The sequence below is a fragment of the Apodemus sylvaticus genome, chromosome X, assembly GCF_947179515.1.
Source record: "Apodemus sylvaticus chromosome X, mApoSyl1.1, whole genome shotgun sequence".
NCBI lineage: Eukaryota > Metazoa > Chordata > Mammalia > Rodentia > Muridae > Apodemus > Apodemus sylvaticus.
Window position 1 is genome coordinate 92,440,428 of NC_067495.1, and position 17,922 is coordinate 92,458,349.

The 17,922-nt window shown below is 38.3% G+C and overlaps 1 pseudogene; it reads left to right on the forward strand.

Moving 5' to 3' along the window:
- Positions 1-894: 894 nt before the first annotated feature.
- Positions 895-2,349, forward strand: LOC127675742 (sentrin-specific protease 2-like; annotated as a pseudogene).
- Positions 2,350-17,922: the final 15,573 nt, after the last annotated feature.

Consider the following 17,922-nt stretch of genomic DNA (forward strand, 5'->3'; position numbering starts at 1 on the left):
AAAAAATGATCAAGGTGGTTAAAGTGCTTGCTGTTTGATCATGGCAGCTGGAGTTCAGATCCCAGGACCCACTAGAAACACATACCCCTGTAACTGCAGCTACCATTGAATTCTTCCTACTGTTTTATAAAGAGGAATTCAGGGCTTTTGTTATTGCTAGGATTGTAACAGAAGTAGTGATGTTTCCTTGTCAAGGGATACTCTGTCAAAGAGAACTGAGATATGTATTCATTCCTTACAAATTCCCACTCTGAATAGGGAACTCTCTGAAATCCTGGCCCCAGTTGGGTTTGGGGCGGGCATTAACCCTCCAAGAACATTGATTTGTGTTCTTTCAGGTGACATCACAACCAGCTATGGGACCTTGAGGGCTGTGGCTAGGGGCAACCCCCTGGGTTAGACATCATTTGTGAGGTTGCCTCCAAAGTTTTAGATGCTAGGTTTATGCCTGGTGTCTTACTAGTGGTTTACTAGGAATAGTAGTTTGATTTTGAAGTTTTAGGTATTTAATTGGTTACAGCACCCTGGAAGGATACTTCTGAGGATATATATACTCTTAGAATTCCTTGGGGTTTCCCAGAGTGGACCCTGGTGAAGTGCCAACATTTGACTATTCACCAATTGTTTTCCATTATTGCCAGCTTAAATATCTCCATACTTTGGCTGACCCTGATGTGCACAGTCTGCTTTGTTTATAAAGAAGAGCTATTCTGAGCCTAATATGTTTCTGACCTTGGACCAAACATTTACTGGAAAGAGTGATTATTCACACACCAGGGAAAACCACTCAGTACCCACCTGGAGCTAGGCATATAACTGCTTTTTCTTGGAAATTGGGAAGGGAGTACTATACCAGACCCAACACATTGGAGAAAGTGGTCCAAGCAGTTCTCCATGTGGCAATCTAAACAGCCTGGGATGGAGATGAAGCCAGAAGCTGCAGAAAAAGGGCGAAGGTGGAAATACCAGGAAGAAAGTGGGACAGATACAGAGCATGAAGCTTGGGGACAAGGTCCAAATGAGAGTGGCAGGATGGAACAGAGATGGTCTTTAAAGAGCCCAGCAATGTTCAGAAGAAGACCCCTCAGGAGTAACAAGATCTAGCATTTCAGAGAGAACAGCCATGCAGAGGTCAGGTATAGAAACCCTAGGAAGAGAGTCCAAGACATCTCTAAGCCCTAGAGTGTGCCAAAGATCCTCCAGAGCAGGCTGAAACTGAGAAGAAGCCTGCTGATGGTTTAAAGGGTCTCAAGAGTTCCTATTCCATGATGGAGGAAAATGAACAAAGGCCCCCAAAGGAAAAGGATAGAAGGTTACTTCAATAAGACCATCATGTGAAGTCTGACCCACAGAGGCATCACCCAATCCTTTCAAACACCTCAAAGATCCAAGGTGGCCTGTCAGGGCATGGTCATGGATCAGATATAACTCTGAGACATTCAGAACCACCCACTATTGTTGCCATAAAATAGTATCTTTAAGTAGACAAGAGAGAGAAGTGGTTGCAGAGGAGAAATCTGTTACACAGAGGAAAGGTTCTATAAACCTTGAAGGAAGAAGGAACAACTTGGAGCCCAACTTATGGGGATCACCGGTTCAAATCATCCTGGATAATGGTGGAGGAGATAGTTTACTCCGCAACAATATGACAGTACTTGCAGCAGAGTAAAAGCCTCTCAGAGACCAAGAAAATGGCCGAGATGTGGATCAAATCCTTGATATAGTGGAGGAAATGGAGAAGGAAATTAAGAATGCATTGGTTCCAGGACCCCTAGAGGAAATTCTAAGCAACAACCGATTCACACTGTAAATTACCCAAAGAGATATTCAGACACTGGAGAATCATCATTGGTTCAATGATGAGATCATCAATTTCTACATGACTCTTCTGGTTGAGTGAAATGAAAACCAAGGCTATCTGGTTCTTCATGTGTTCAACACTTTTTTTTTTTACTGCAAGATAAATAATAGCAATTATGGTTTTGTGAAGTGATAGACTTGAGCAATCAATATCTTTGAAAAAGAGCTTATCTTGGTCCCTATTCACAGGAGATTACATTGGAGCCTGGTGGGACAGACAGGGAAGACGATCTGTGAAAACATCTGCCAATATTTACAAAATGAGAGCAAGACACTAAGGAACATTGAGCTGGATACCTTGGAGTGGAAACAATACAGTGTGACATCAAAGGCATTCCTCAGCAACTGAATGGGAGTGATTCTGTAATGTTTACTTGCCAATGTGCAGATTACATCCCTAGAGATCAGCCTGTAACCTTTTCTCAGAAGCACATGCCCATCTTCAGGAAGAGGATGGTATTGGACATCCTGCACAATCACTTACTCTAACAACATCCACTTCGCTGCTATGGTCCCCACCCCTGTACTTTTCCATCCTTGTTTCTAATTTACCTCAAGTAGGATGAGTTGAAGAGATTTAAAACAGGTACTGAGCTGTCTGATTGGATGATCTCCATTCTCTTCATTATAGTCCTATCATTTGAAGTGGAACTGATTCCCTAATGTCATCTCTAGGTTACATGCAACTACCACAAGCCTAGAAACTGCTCCTATTTATCCCACTGTAGACTCTGTGTTCAAGAAACAGTTTAATGCTGGATTTAGTCAATGAATTGGTGTTTTGTTTAAAGTTGTTTTGTTTTTTTTTTTGTTTTGTTTTTGATATATTTTTGTTGTTTGTTTTTTTTTTTGTTTGAGTTTTGTGGTGTTATTTGTCTGTGTTTTGTATTTAATTCTTTGTTGTTTTTGTTTGTCTTTTTGTGTTTTGGTTCATAGGTTGTTTTTGTTTGTCTTTTTGTTTTGTTGTTTTTTGGTGTTTGGTTTTTGGTTTTTTGTTGTTTTTTTCTTGTTTTTTTGTTTTTGGTGTTTCATTTTGTTGTTCTGTTTGTTTATGTTTTTTGGTTTTGTGTTTTGTGGTTTTGATTTCATTTTTTGTTTTTTTTGTTTGTGTTTTTGGTTTTGTTTTGTTGTTATTTATTGTTTTTTGTTTATATTTTTGGTTTTGATTTTGATGTTTGTCATTTTGTTAGTGTTTTTATTTTAGTTTTGTTTTTCTGTTTGTTTTGTGTGTTTGTGTTTTTTTTTATTGTTTTGTTTGTTTCTGTTGTGGGATTTTTGATTTTTTTTTCAATTTTTGTTTTGTTTGTTGTTTTGTTTTTGGTTTTTGTAGTTTTGCTTGTTTTTGTTTTTATTGTATTATTTTTTGTTTTTGTTTTTGTTTTGGATTTGATTTGGTTTTTCTTCCTGCCCCTATGCCACTGATTATTTTCCTTAACTCACTTGCAATCTTTGGCCATTGTCATTTTCCAATCATCTAGTCCTTGTTTGAAATGTGGTTTTCTGAAAGGAATTCCCATCACAGTGCCATTCCCTAATGAAGCTCAGCAGGAACATCAGCAGTAGGAGGCAGAAGCTGTTCATGAGATTCTCTAGTACTGGAACTGTACACTGTCAAATTGAAGTTGGGGGTAGTGGTTGTGTTATTTTGTTTTGTTTTGTTTTTTGAAAACGAAATTCACACCAGAAATCTGAATTGCATTTCTTGAATGTCTTCATTTTGTGCTAAGACTCTTGGTATGGTCACTGATGTTCTTTGTCATGGGTGTCTGAGTCGTAGAAGTCAATATTCAGATTCATTTCTCTGAAGTAAATGATTGATTGTCCTATACACAATCATAGTACTGGAAGTCTAGGCCAAAGAGGAAATAGCCCTTTAAGGGACAAAAACCTCAGGAGATCTTCTCCTTCAAAATGGAACAGTGTAATAACAGAAGCTGAAGTAAAGGTCTATTTGTGACTATGCTTCTTAGGAACACTTCAACTGGCAACTCTTAGTTGTCTCACTAGCATTTGATGATAATTAGGCAGAGTTTCAAAGACATTTGGAAGAAAGGTTGCTAAGTTACCTTTGGCCATGGACAGTGAAGTTCTTACACTACACATGACACTAGGGATTCAGACTTTGGTGGGCTTAGGTCAAATTTAAGTCTCAGTGTCCTTCACAAACAATGCTCACTAAAAGCAAAATAAGAACTCATAGGACTTACTTAGATCATGACTTAAACTAGCCTTTGTCAGTGACTTTGCAGTTGTCATCAGTGATTACATTTTAATAACCATTTACTATTTTTATGGACATCCTGTAACTGTTTTCCTTGCCCTAAATTGAATACTGATATAAATAAGGTCCCATATCTCTGCAAAATAAATAAAGATGCTTACATTTCTTATATTCCAAATTTTCATGAGACAAAAACATTTGAAATAATCAATTTCTTCTACACCTGCCTATCAAGGGCTGGATTAAGGATTTATAATAATTGAAGACAGCACTTGTGAAGCATAGAGCACTTCCTGACTGCTACTCTACCTTCACTTCATCCTGAGCAAAGCTGGAATACTGATTTTGAAGTAGGGGTATGGTTCAGCTCTGGTGAAGGAAATGCACTTTTAAATGTTTCCCTTTGAAAATTGAATATGATTATGATTATTGTAAAATAGCACTTGGCATTACTGGCATATTTAAGTTTCAGCACAAAATGCACAATCTTGATTTAGAAGCTTAAATAGTTTATTTTTTAAGAGCTTTCCATTTCACATTTAAGCTTGTGTTACATAAGCTTAATGGACTCACTCAGCTCTTTCTTGTGGAGAGATCCACCAGGTGAACAGTAGTAAGCTCATGAGCTTTGAAGGAAAGGCTTATTTTGCCAGACTGCACCTCCTGCTTAGTTTTTAGTGATGTGCTGTTCTGTATGCACTGATTCTCACACCACAAAACTCTGATAAAATTTATGTATGAAAATATCTTTTGTCCCTGTCCTCCCTGTTTCTTTTTGCACAAATAGAGTAAGTTGAACATTTTAACTAAGGTGAATACAGAATTAAACTGACAAATTCAAATGCCTGAAATTTAGAATTGCATTTACGAATTTCATTTAGAGCATATCAGCATCAAAATGTCACAGACATGAAGCCATAGTAAGGGGAAGCTTTGTTGTGTTTGCAACTCTTAGTTCATGCCATTGTTGTCTTATCAAACATTGTGCAGAGCAGGAGAGAAGCTTATATATGTCTATGACACTATCTGATGACATTCTTAGCTGTTGCTTTGGTGAAAGCTAGTAGTCTGCTATGGTGATAGCTTCAAAGGGATTTTGTTTCTCATCATAAGATGTTAATTCAAAACTAATAGCTTCTATGAAGCTATTATCTAAGAGGCAATTTCAAGTGCAGAGTGTGTCAAGGAATGTCTGTTTCTGAAGTTGAAAACCTGTCCATGATAAATGGCTCTGAACCTATGAAATTCCAATCTCTCTTCCCAACTTGCATTCCAACTTGTCTACCAGTCTATGAACGTGGTAGCTCCTTCCAGGAGCCTTGTGTTTATCACCTCACACTGCTTCTTATCTATGGTTTTCTTTCTCATGTTTGATAAGCCTAGTCAGGTCTTTACTCATCCATATTTACAGGAGACTTGGTTTATAGGGCACCATATTGAATGTTGTAAAATTCTAATGTTTGTGTTTTATATCAACAAAGAGATCCAGGACAGGGGTGTGTTAAAATCTTATCTCACCAGAGCCCAAATGACAGCAATTTAGGTTCTTTTTCTCATTTCTTTTTTATTAGATATTTTCTTTATTTACATTTCATGTTATCCCCTATCCTGCTCTCCCCTATGAAAACACCTTATTCCAACCCCCCTCCATGCTCACCAACCCACCCACTCTTGCTTCCCTGTCCTGGCATTCCCCTATAATGGGACATGGAACATTCTCTGGACGAAGGGCCTGGCATCTCATTGAAGTCATAAGACTTTCACTGCTACATATGCATCTGGAGCCATGGGTACCTCCAAGTGTATTTTTTGGTTGGTGGTTTAGTCTCTGGGAGCTCTGGGGTTACTAGTTGGTTCATATTGTTGTTCCTCATATGGTATTCTGTATAACTATATCCTGAAAGGCTTTGCCAGTTCCTGAAAATACAGAGGTGGATGCTCTCAGACAACCATTGGATTGAGCACAAGGTCCCTTGATGAAGGTGCTAGAGAAAGGACTGAAGGAGATGAAGCAATTCAGTTCCATTGCTATACTTTCCATTGGTACAATAGCATACCTTGTAAACACATGTCTGTAAGGGAATGTTGAAGGTATTCTTTCAAAATCAAAAAATCTATATTTTATGTTAATAGTTTACACCAGAGAACTCATGGAAAAATTATATTCCTGACAAGACAATGTGGAAAAGTCTGTTCTCCCACACTTTGGAAATTATGTGGAGCACTTATACGTTGACTGGCTAAATATCATCTTCAATTAGTTTGTATTATAATGTGCACTCAGACCATGCCTAGAAGTCCATCCAATGGATATGAATATCATTTGTCATAACACCATGTTATTTAAAATATTATAGTTGTCACCACTAAGGATAACATGTGGCTAAAATTCATTCCATGTCTGTATACTCCTAGAGAATAAAGTTCATGCCATCACTGAAACTTGTGGGGACACTTGTGTTGCATGCCAGTTGGTACTGAGGAAATTGGAGTTCCTTATTTTGACTTCTTAGACTTGTTAATAAATAAATTGAGAAATGGAGTCAGAAGGACACCTTTTATTCAATTCCAAGGGTACAACTCCAGGGGAGGCAGGCAGTGGAGGGTTACACAGCTATAGAGATACATCAAGAAAGCCAAGGGAATTAGAAAAAAAAAAGGCATGCTTAGGGTTGGGGAAAGATAGGAAGCAGAAAATTGAGAAGATACACTATTCTGAGCAGGTCCTGTTGTGCTGTAGGAAGAAAGCTCTACAAGATTCTGAGGAGTCAAAGGGTGATATTTCTGAGAGTAAAGGGGACAACATCATGCTAGAGGTTAACTTCCTATCTACTCTGCATGGCTTCAGAAAATGAGTCTGCTGGAGTGGTTGTCCCTTTGCCAGGTGACTGACAGCCCCAGCTGAACTAACTCTTAGGGACAGTAAGTAACATTCATTCTTAGAGCTGTTCACAAGGTCTGGTAACCAGCCACACCAAGAGGTGAATCCCATTCTCTTAATCAGATGAACATACCTTTCCCTTAATCCACATCATTAGAGATCTGATATCCATCCTAATAGACTCCAAGACTACTGTCACACACACACACACACACACACACACACACACACACACACACACACACACACCAGTCTCTAAAATCCTTTAAGAGAAGAGTTAAAATTTGAGAGTAGATAGATGCCCATTTTTCCATGAATACACAGATCCCTTTCAGAGGTTATCCCCAGCAGGACTAGTGTCTGGACAGGATTCTCAGTCATGCCTTCCTATTTCCTTCAAGCAGGAGTGCTCACTTCATAGGAGAAGAGGAGACAGAGTTCCTCTCTGGCATCCATGCTCAGTAGGACTAGGAAATTTCCTACTTGGAAACGAATTTCTTTCCAAGATTTTCTTTCCCAGCTGGCAGTTCACTGGAACTTAGGGCAGGAACTCAAGCAGGGCAGTAATCAGAAAGCAGACCCTGAAACAGAGCCCATGGAGGAACCCAGATTCCTCCTCATGGGGTGCTTATTCAAGTTTCTTACACCACAGAGAACCACCTGTCCAGGGATGGCATCTTCCAGAGTGAGGAAGAAGCTTCTGTTGTAACTCAGGAGAACCTCCAGTGTTTCAGATCAGGTGCTCAACCACACAGACCAGAGCGTGATGAAAGATCATTGTAAAAGCATGAGGTTTATTGATTGATTGATGATTGAGCCATCCATGTGGGTTTGCTCCTCCTCAGAGGAATAGGCAACAACCCCGAAAAAAGAAAGCACACACTTTTTACACTTTGTAGAAGGCAGTCCACAGTAACATGGCTAGTTGGCTTACTCTGATTGGTGAAATACAAGACAAAGGATCTCTTCAGGCATTGGTTGGTTTACTCAAGGGGGCATTCTTGGCTAAGTCAGTAAATTTTGCTCATCCTTCTCTGCACCTGGCCTTAAAAAGTACTTGAGAAAGAGACAGGCTGTTAAGTTCCTTAGAGGGGGAAAAACTGGGTGGTCTAGAAGAAGATTAGGAAGACATATTTCCTTCTCGGAATTTATCAAGAGGAGGGGTTCGGGGATCCTTTTCAAGGACTGCTATGTTTGTTTTGGCTAGTCTCAACTAGGCCTGGTCTTTCTGACCACCAAACCTCATGTTCATATTCCCAAAACCTTGCTTTACAGCTATCTAAGAAACTTGTTTTGTTTCCTTCTTTTCCACATCAGTCATTAATCACGATAATGTGTCCACAGCCATGCCAACAGTCAGATGGGGACATTTTCTCAATTGTAGTTTGACTTCACAGATACATATGGCAAGGGAACAGATAGAAACACGTACAGAGAACATGATCTTATTCAAAGTCAATTTTCTTACAGGTATTTAGCTGTTCTTGGGATGAATGCTCACACATGTGAGGGCAAAGGTGATCATGCAGAAGGTGGTTCCCTCCTAACAACATATGGGTAAAGGCTATTGAACTCAGGTTGTCAGGCTTGGGGAACTGACTTTAAAGCCTTGATCCAAATCTGGCTACTTTCTAATAGGGTTTAAGAAGTTAAGGCATACTATTTGAAGACAGTATAGACATATCTGGTGAGTGAAAAGTTAGGAAAATCCAAATTATGTATGTGGAATTGAGATAATCAGTTTATGTTTTCATTTGCTAGCATCCATGTGGCTCCCTGTTTTATAAAACTGGAGCAACTCTGGATTTCATATGTCAGTCTAAATTTCCAGAATTAACTCTTGAAAGGACTGAATCCTGAGTGCACCATCAGGGGGATCAAGCTATATTGTTATTCACACTTCAGTTTGGCACGACTAAGAGAATGACCTGAGAAAGGAAAAACAAACAACAACAACACACAGGAAAGTAGCAACTCTAGAATTGCACATGGCATTTTCTTGAGCAGACATGTCAGAAATAATTTGAGTAGTTCTGTCAGAGTAAGTTTAGACTGGTGGGACCTTTGAACATTCAGTAAAAGGGGACTTGGGTTTCATGCTTAGGACCCACATTGGACTCCATAAGTATCTGAAACCCTGCTTATAATGATCTAACACCCTACCCTGGCCACTGAGTGCAGGGGCAAGGTTGACAGGGTACGTAAACATGCATGTAGGCAAACACCTATGCAAATAAAAATAAATAAATCTAGAATAATGCACTAAAATGGCTGTACATACATTAGTTATTTTTGAGAATTCTAGACACAAATTTAATTTAGGCCAGTGGGTCATTTTGGAAGCTTAAACTAAAGTTAATGCTAAGGTGACCTATTCCAGGTAACCATCATGTGATGGTTGATGAGGATTCCATCAGAGAAGGCCACCAGTGGGCACGACCTTCCTTCTTGTGTGCCTTAGGAAGTCCTTGACACAGGAGCTATGGGATATCTCAGTGACTGGGGTGACTAAACTTAAGTACATCTCCCAAATGAATTCTTGGAGGTCATATCAAGCCATGATGTTTGTGTAGCATTCTGATGTGATTCTCTGTGATATTCTGGAGCCAGACAACTCCTGACACTATTGTTAAGTCTCTGCTCACTAGAGTCTCCCAGAATAGGCTGGAAAGAGAAATTATCTCTTCTCCTTGTTGTCCAGGTAATGCACATAAGTATCAATCTCCAATAGGAAGATTGCTTCAAACATCAGCATAGCAGCTTGCATTGTATCAGGTCAGTTCACATAGACACAACTCAATACACAAATACTGCATAAAAGAGTTAAATTCATTCAGAGCATACTCTCAAACACTAAAGGAGAAATCACCAGGACTGCTCCCTATGGGACTCCAGGAGAGCATAGAGTATTTCTCATGACTTCACAAATTACAATAGAATTCCCCAAACAAAATTCTGAACAAAATTATCTCTAATTAATATGTAAGTAAAAATGTTGATCATCATCTCACAGTAAAAATCCAGCACCCACATGCTTATTCAAGCATCACACAGCAGAAATAACATCAGCTGGCATATCAGAGTTTCTCAACATGAACACCAACAGCTTCCATACTACAAACATGTTGTTAAGTTTAAATTACCTGCAGATGGTTGCCAAATCAAGCAATGGTAAAAAGCAGCCAGATCAACCATGCTTTATTTAAGAAATAAAATTTAAGAAATATATAGAAAAAGTATTATATTTAGTATTTTCAGAGAATATGATACAGTTAAATATTATGTCATAAAAACTCTAAAATAAGTGAAAGAGAAATTATAAAATATTTATGATAAAATTGAAGATTTACAATAGAGCTCATCCAGGTATGCAGAGAACATCAGAATGATCAAAGTAGGAGCTGGGAAGCTCTATATCTGCCTGGGCCCATGTCCTGCAGGGGGAGCATCTGATCTGCAGGGAGTCCTGTGGTTAGAGGAATCCCTGTGGTTTGAGGTAGCCACCTTCTTGGCTCCTGTGACCAAGCACCCCGTTCATCCAGAGACCTATGCCACATCTGACATGGAGAAGAGTCCACTTCCTGATACTCTCTAGAGAACTGGCAGGAGCAGGTTAATCGCCTATGCCACATTCCATTGGATGTGGTAGACCTGTGCCACATCTCACATGAAGAAGGTCCTACTTCTTGATACTCTCTCAAGAATGGAGAAGAGCAGGTAATTCGGTAGAAACAGGGCATTCAAGAACCAGCAGAGTATTTGAAATGTGGCAGCAAGCCCTGTCCTGTAGATACCAATGGTGAACGTCAGCTCTAGAGTCCAGCTCATACATTCTAACAGTGGGTTCTCTGACTCCCTTAAATATTAATTGACATCCTTTTCAGGGGAGGGGAAATAGACTGCCTTATTATTTTAAAGGACAGTCTCTCAATGTCGACCCCTATGCAGCCAGGTTTACTTTCAGGGAAACTCAGAAGCAGGACATTTCCTTTTTCCCTTGCAGTGCCTTGCCTCACCTCATAACTGGTGCCCATGTTTGTTTAATTAACAAACATGCATAGATCTGAGTTCTATGCAGATCCATTTTTGGAGATCCACTGGTAAAGTAAATGTCTTGTGAATATGAGCTGGCTGGCTTTCATAGCAGCCCACCTTCGAGTCCTGGAAGCTATTGTTGTAGCAGCCCACCTTCGAGTGCTGTATCTGAAAGATACCTGCTTGAAACACAGAATAAGAGATTAAAAGGAAAAACTGCTTGTACTGTTTCTCTGGAGGGCCCATGGTATTTAATTTGGTTGTAAATTAGTAGCTCAGGAATAAAACCTGGCCTGCAAATTAATGGCTAGAGGAAAATCAGCCTATCTTCCCAATATGGGAGAAGAAGCTTTAAGAACATTATTGAATTAGTCATACTTACCAGCTGATTCAGGGTCTGTATTTACCTATCATATCAATTTTTCTGGCAGCCATCCGGCTCCATCTTCTTTTTGAGAGAAAATATAAATAGAACATCTTCTCCATATTAAAACAGGGTCTGGACCATTCCATGCATTAGTTAAAGTGTCCCGCCATTTAACCATGGCTTAAGAATTATAAGTGGCAAGTTGCTAATGGCGATCCGCTGCAGACTGACCTTTAGCATCAGTTTGCAAAAAATCCAAAACAAACAAAACAAAAGCAAGGTGTGCTTTGGGTGACCTAGAAGGGTATAGTTTGTTTTAAAAAGCTAATTTTTAAGAGTGTGATGTGCACGCTCAACAATTCCTTGACCCGTTGGGTTATAAGGAATTCCAGTTTTATGTTTAAAACCAAATTCGTTACAAAATGAGATAAAGTTATTGCCAGTGTAGATTGGCCCATTGTGTATCTTAATTACTTTGGATAATCCCATGCTATAAAAAGCTTGTGAACAATGATTGATTACATTTAGAGGCTTCTCTTGAATGTAGAAAAGTGAAAAGAAATCTTGAACAGGTATTAATGCAAACATGTATAAATTCTAATTTTTTTAATTTCGCATAGTGACATATCCAATTGTCAAAAATGATTGGGCATAAGGCCACATGGATCAACTCCTAAATGAGGAGCTGGAGATAAGGAAAGGCAGTTAGGGTATTGTTTTACAATAGTGAAAACAAAGTTCCTGATGGTGTATTAAAATTAAATGTGCCATAGGTTTCCAATAAATGAACAAATTCTGCAACATACAAGCTAATTGTAAAAAGATTGAAAGTATTACTTATAGGTTGAAAAACATTTAATACCATTGTCAGCTCTGCTAACTGAGCTGAGCCACGGTTTCTATAACCACCTGTTGATTATAAATAGGATATCTACCTCTTCATAAGAGTCACCTATGAAAATCAAAAGAGCATTATGCAGCGGCTGTAAATATCATATTATGAAATACAACCTCATGCATATCTAAAAACATTATTAATCTATCTTGAGGATAATGGCCATGCCAATAAGTGAATTTAAAAATATATAAGTATAATTCAAATTATATGCATGTGGATACCATTTCCCCTCTCCTTTTCTTTTTTTAAGAAGATATTGTTTTGTTTTGTTTTTAAAAAAATGTTTTATATTACCTCATCTTTGAGGAAAATAATCAAATTGTCAGATATCTCAAATGAATAATCTTTATTTATTAAATGGCCAATCCAATTGTTCGTTCCAATCAAAGTTGCAACACCAAGCATATACCATAACATAAGCAATAACTATGTAATTATAGAAAATAAACATAGCATTCTCAGTTGGTTTTTGCTAAAGCAGTTGCAACTAGAATGGCCAAAAATGAATCATAGTTATATGTACATATTTTGATTTTTAAATTAGAAATATGAGTATCATTTATCTGTAAAAATTAATTGAGTCCTCTAGAATTAACACCATTATATGGTAGAAGTAGAAATTGAGGACATCAAGAACAAATCTTTATAATTTGATGTGTATAAAAATATAAAATTATTTTTTAAGTCATTACCCTTTTGATGATATAAACAATAAATATGTTTGTACATCTGAATGTTTTTATATAGCCTGCTTGTGATACAAACTTTATGTGCCTTGCCTTAAGGGATCTTGCCCAGGCACCTTTTTAAAGAGTATATATATATATATATATATATATATATATATATATATATATATATATATGTTGTATATTGTAGCTGTCTTCAGACACACCAGAAGAGGGCGTCAAATCTCATCACAGGTGGTTGTCAGCCACCATGTGGTTGCTGGGATATGAACTTTCATGCTCCATGAATGAGGTCTAGCCTTTAATGGGCTTGTCCTTTAATGTCTGAGCCATCTCTCCAGGCTCACAATTATAAAATATAAGAGTTTGGCTCCTAGCACCCATGGCTCTCTCTCAAGCCTTTGGATTAGCTTTCAAATACCTAAAGGACAGTCATTTAGAGAACATATCCTTTGAAATTTGAATTACATTTGTATAAACAATTGTAAAAATTAAAAATTAGCAGTATTAAAAATGGAACAATTTTACACAATGGTAAATCATTATATATATATATATATATATATATATATATATATATATATATATATATATATATATTTAAAAGCTTGATATTTAAGATCTCAAAAATAGCTGCTATAGAACTCAAGTCAGTTATCTGTGCTGAAGCAGGGAGAAACTTAAAGGAATAAACATGTGATCTAATTATATAAACTTTACTCCCATAGTTGATATAATCTTCATGGGATGTATGTATAGAAATATAAAGTAAATTGCAACAACTTATTTTTTGGATAACAATTATTAATTTTGCATAAAAGGCTTGCCATATAATAGATCAATTGTTAATAATAATTAATTTGATTGCTGCTTGAAGCAAGGAACAAACGTTTTATTAGGCTCTTAAAACATTTCTTTAAAATATCTGTATAAGATTTTAACAACACATCAATATCTTTATTGAAGGATATAAAAAACCTTATTTTGAGAGCAAAAAATGTGATTCTATATTAATGTTACTTTTACCAAGGAATGTCAGTGAACACATAAACAGCTGATTACAGCAGTTTTTTTTCTGTAAAATTATCTATCTTTTACCAGTTGATTTATATCTGCCTTGAAATCAGGTTTAAGTCCTTCTGTGGCAAGCTTAAAGAGATGTCTTAGCAAATTAACTTATTTTAATTACCTTTGAAAATTATTTATTCAAAAAAATTGTGAAAACCCATAAGCAAAGGTCTGTTTCTCTATAAACAAAACATTTTTATAAGCAAATATTTCTATAAAACAAAAGAATTTTCTATAAATAAAATATATTAAAAAATCTAAGATCCCAGCTTCCTGTACTGAAGCAGAGACAAAACACTCCTCACATAAGGCAAGGCTATATTTGAATTGTATTTTTAATCATATCTGTATGAATCTGCCAAATTTCTTGGCCAGAAACTCATGCTTTGTTTTAATTAAGCAGTTAAATCTTAATGGTTAGACTAACTGCAAGCTGGCTACTAGGTGCCACCTGCAAAACCTGTGGCCCAGGTGCAGCACTCAGGGAGGAAGCTGCCGGGTGGGGAGGGGGGGGGGAAGACACCTCCTTCCTGCTGTCTCGCAGAAAAACTGAGTCCCTCAGCCCATGCCTGGAGGCTGCTTGGCTCTATTCCAGAGTCATAGCTACTGCAGGCCATGCACCATGCAGCTTGTCCTCCCCAGCCTTAGGGAGAAAAAGACGGCCATCCCCAGTGGGAATAAGCGCATGCCCATGGGGGCCATGGCACATGCGACAGGCACGAAGGTCACCCAGGCCCGCTGCTGCTGCCCAGGCAAGGCCGAGTAATTTGCTGTGCTCAGGCCCTACCTCCTGGGCCACTCGCCCGCAGCCCGCAGAGTTCCAGGGTCCCTCTAGCCGCAGCCATTATCTGCCTGTGCCTTGCACCATGAGCGAGGCCTCCCAAGTGCTGGGATTAAAGGTGAGCGCCACCATTGCCTGCTGCTGCACGCACTTTACATCAGCCTGCGGCCTGCTCAAGAGGCCCCAGCAGATGAAAATTTCACTGATTTTTACTTTTTAATGAAAGAAACAAACAGTCATTCACACAAAACACAGACAAATAAATGTACATGTGCACCGAAGACATAGAAATTGAAGCACGCCTGCAATGTAACCAAATCCATTTTCCTTCTCTTCCTCTTCCTTCATGTTTCTAGAAAATTTTTTGTTTGTTTTTGATTTTTACTCTTTTTATTTTGTTTTATATATTTTATGCCCTATTTGTATTGCCTGGTGCAGTTCTTAGACTGCGGACAAATGCCTAACTAAATTAATTCACTGTTTCATTTCATTGTCACACCCTAGCTGATCTCAGTGCTGGGCCTGCACTAATTTAGTCTAGCCTGTATCTGTATGCACTCCTTTAGCAACATCCATTAGAAATAAATGACATTGTTAGCGCTAAATTAATAACCTGTTGCTTACCTTGCAGGATACATTCTTTGGGTGCCATATGTAGAGTCCAGCTCCTACATTCTAACAGCAGGTTCTCTGGAAAGAGAGATGGGTATAGGAATGGGGGCAAGAGAAAACACATGGAGAGACACAAAAACACATGGCTTCTGGTTCAAGTCTCCATCTTTTATGCCTCTCTCCCAAGATACAAAGGCAGGCCAAGCCACTCCCCTGAAGGCTGGAAACCGGTTCTTCTTGTTCTTCAATGAGGCGGGCAGATCAGGTTGCTGGCTGCTATTCTTTTAGAACAGTGGGCAGGAGGAGGTCACAGTCAGCTGCATCCCAAAATTGTCAGTGCCCCTAGATAGCAGGTAGCAGTTTAAGAGATAAGGTGCCCTCATTCAATTTCACCATCTGTTTCCCTCTCTTCTTTTTCCTTCTCTTTATAATAATAAGAAGGGAAGAATGTTGGTATCAGGACCTCCAAGACCTGTGACATCACATGGGCAATAGCACAATCTATATGCCTGTTGCCAGGGCAATGGCCACCTTGTTTCAAGGATCCACTGGGCTCACCTTTACCTGCGACCATGTCACCATTCATATATATGGGAGTACAGCCTACCTCTCTCTCTCTTCCCCTCTTCTCTTTCCACCACATTTGTCCTTTCCCTCAATAAACCCCAACTGGAACAGTTTGGCCTAGTATGGTCTCTTTGCTGCTGCTGCACCTTTCACCAACCCTGCCACTGCATTCCCAGTTGCCTACCAGTCATAACAGGAACAAATGAGACCAATCAATAAATTTAATTCAGATTAGTGGTGTGAATTTTGCTTTCCAAAAAAAAAAAAAAAAGAAGAAGAATGAAAGAAAGAAAGCAAAACAAACAACAACAACAACAAAACAAACAACAACAAAAACACCACTGCCAGGAGCCATCCTCACTTAGATCTCAATGCCAAGAGCTCTCATTACCAGGAGCCATCCCCACCTAGATCTCAATGCCAGGAGATCTCCATATTAGAAGTCATTCCCACATAGATCTTGATGCCAGGAGCCATTCTTACTTAGATCTCAAAACCCCCTCCCTTTGAAATTCACCTGTGGGTAGGTTACTATAGCAACTCCTTTCCATTTCACCTCCTCATGATCCCCTTTATCATGCCAAAATTCCAGCAGCAATAGCTAGCCTTTCCCAGAAATTATGAGAAACTGTTTCTTATAAATGATGCCAACCCCCTGAGATTGTTCCCCCTTTATCCCTCCAAAACCTTCATATATATATGAACCTTCCCTTTATATTGGCTTGTGTAAAAAATAAAATCTGACAGCTTGATTGGAATACTGATTTACTGTCCATCTCTCCGATCTCTTGTCTCTTGCCTTTTCATAGGTATTCTGGGCACCCTGTTGACTGTCCAGCAGGTCGGGACACACCACCACTTCCGCCAGCTTCAATTTGACAGAATACAATTCCAGCATTAGCCATTCTAGTGAACAGCTTCTGCCTCATCCTGCTAATTTCTCTGCTGAGCTTCAACAGGGAATGGCACTATGATGGGCATTCCTTTCAGAAATCCACTTTTCAAAACAGGGCCAGCGGATTGGAAAATGACAATGGCCAAGGATTGCAAGTGAGTTAAGGAAAACAAACAGGCACATATGGGCAGGAAGAAAAAAACAAAACAAAAACAAAAACAAAAACTCAAAACAAAAACAAGCAAAACAACCAAAAAGCCAAAAACAAAACAACAAACAAAACAAAAATATGAAAAACAACAAACAAAAAATACAAAACAGAAACAAACCAAATAATAAAAAAAAATCAAAACCAAAAATGCAAATGGAACAACAAACAAACCTAAAAACACAAACACAAACAAAAAAGACAAACAACAAAACCAAAACCAAAATTACAAACAAAAACAAGAAATAACAACAAAACAAAACCAAAAACACAAACAAAAGACAACAAAAAACAAACAAAAATTAAACCAAAAAACACAAAACCCAAAATAGAAATAATCAGAACAGCAAGAAATAGCAAAACCTAAAACATAAAACAAGAAAAAGGAAAACCAAAAAAAACAGACAAAAACAAAAACAATAAACCAAAACAAAAACAACCAACAACCCAAAACACAAAAAGACAAACAAAAACAACGAATAAAACATAAAACAAAAACAACAAACAAGAAAAACCAAATCAGAAACAAAAAACAAACTGAAAACACAAAAACACAAAACACCATAAAGCAAAAACACCGATTTATTGACTAAATCAAGCATTAAACATTTCTTGAACACATTCTCCAGTGGGTTGGACAGTAGCAGTTTCTACAATAGTGGTAGTTGCATGTAACCTAGAGATATTATTAGGGCAGCAGTCCCACATCCCATGATAGGACTCTATTGATGAAAGTAGGGACCATGCAGTCAGAGAGCTCAGTCTTAAATCTCTTCAACTCCTCCTACTTGAGGTATATTAGAAACATGAATGGAAAAGCACGGGGGTGGGGACCATAGC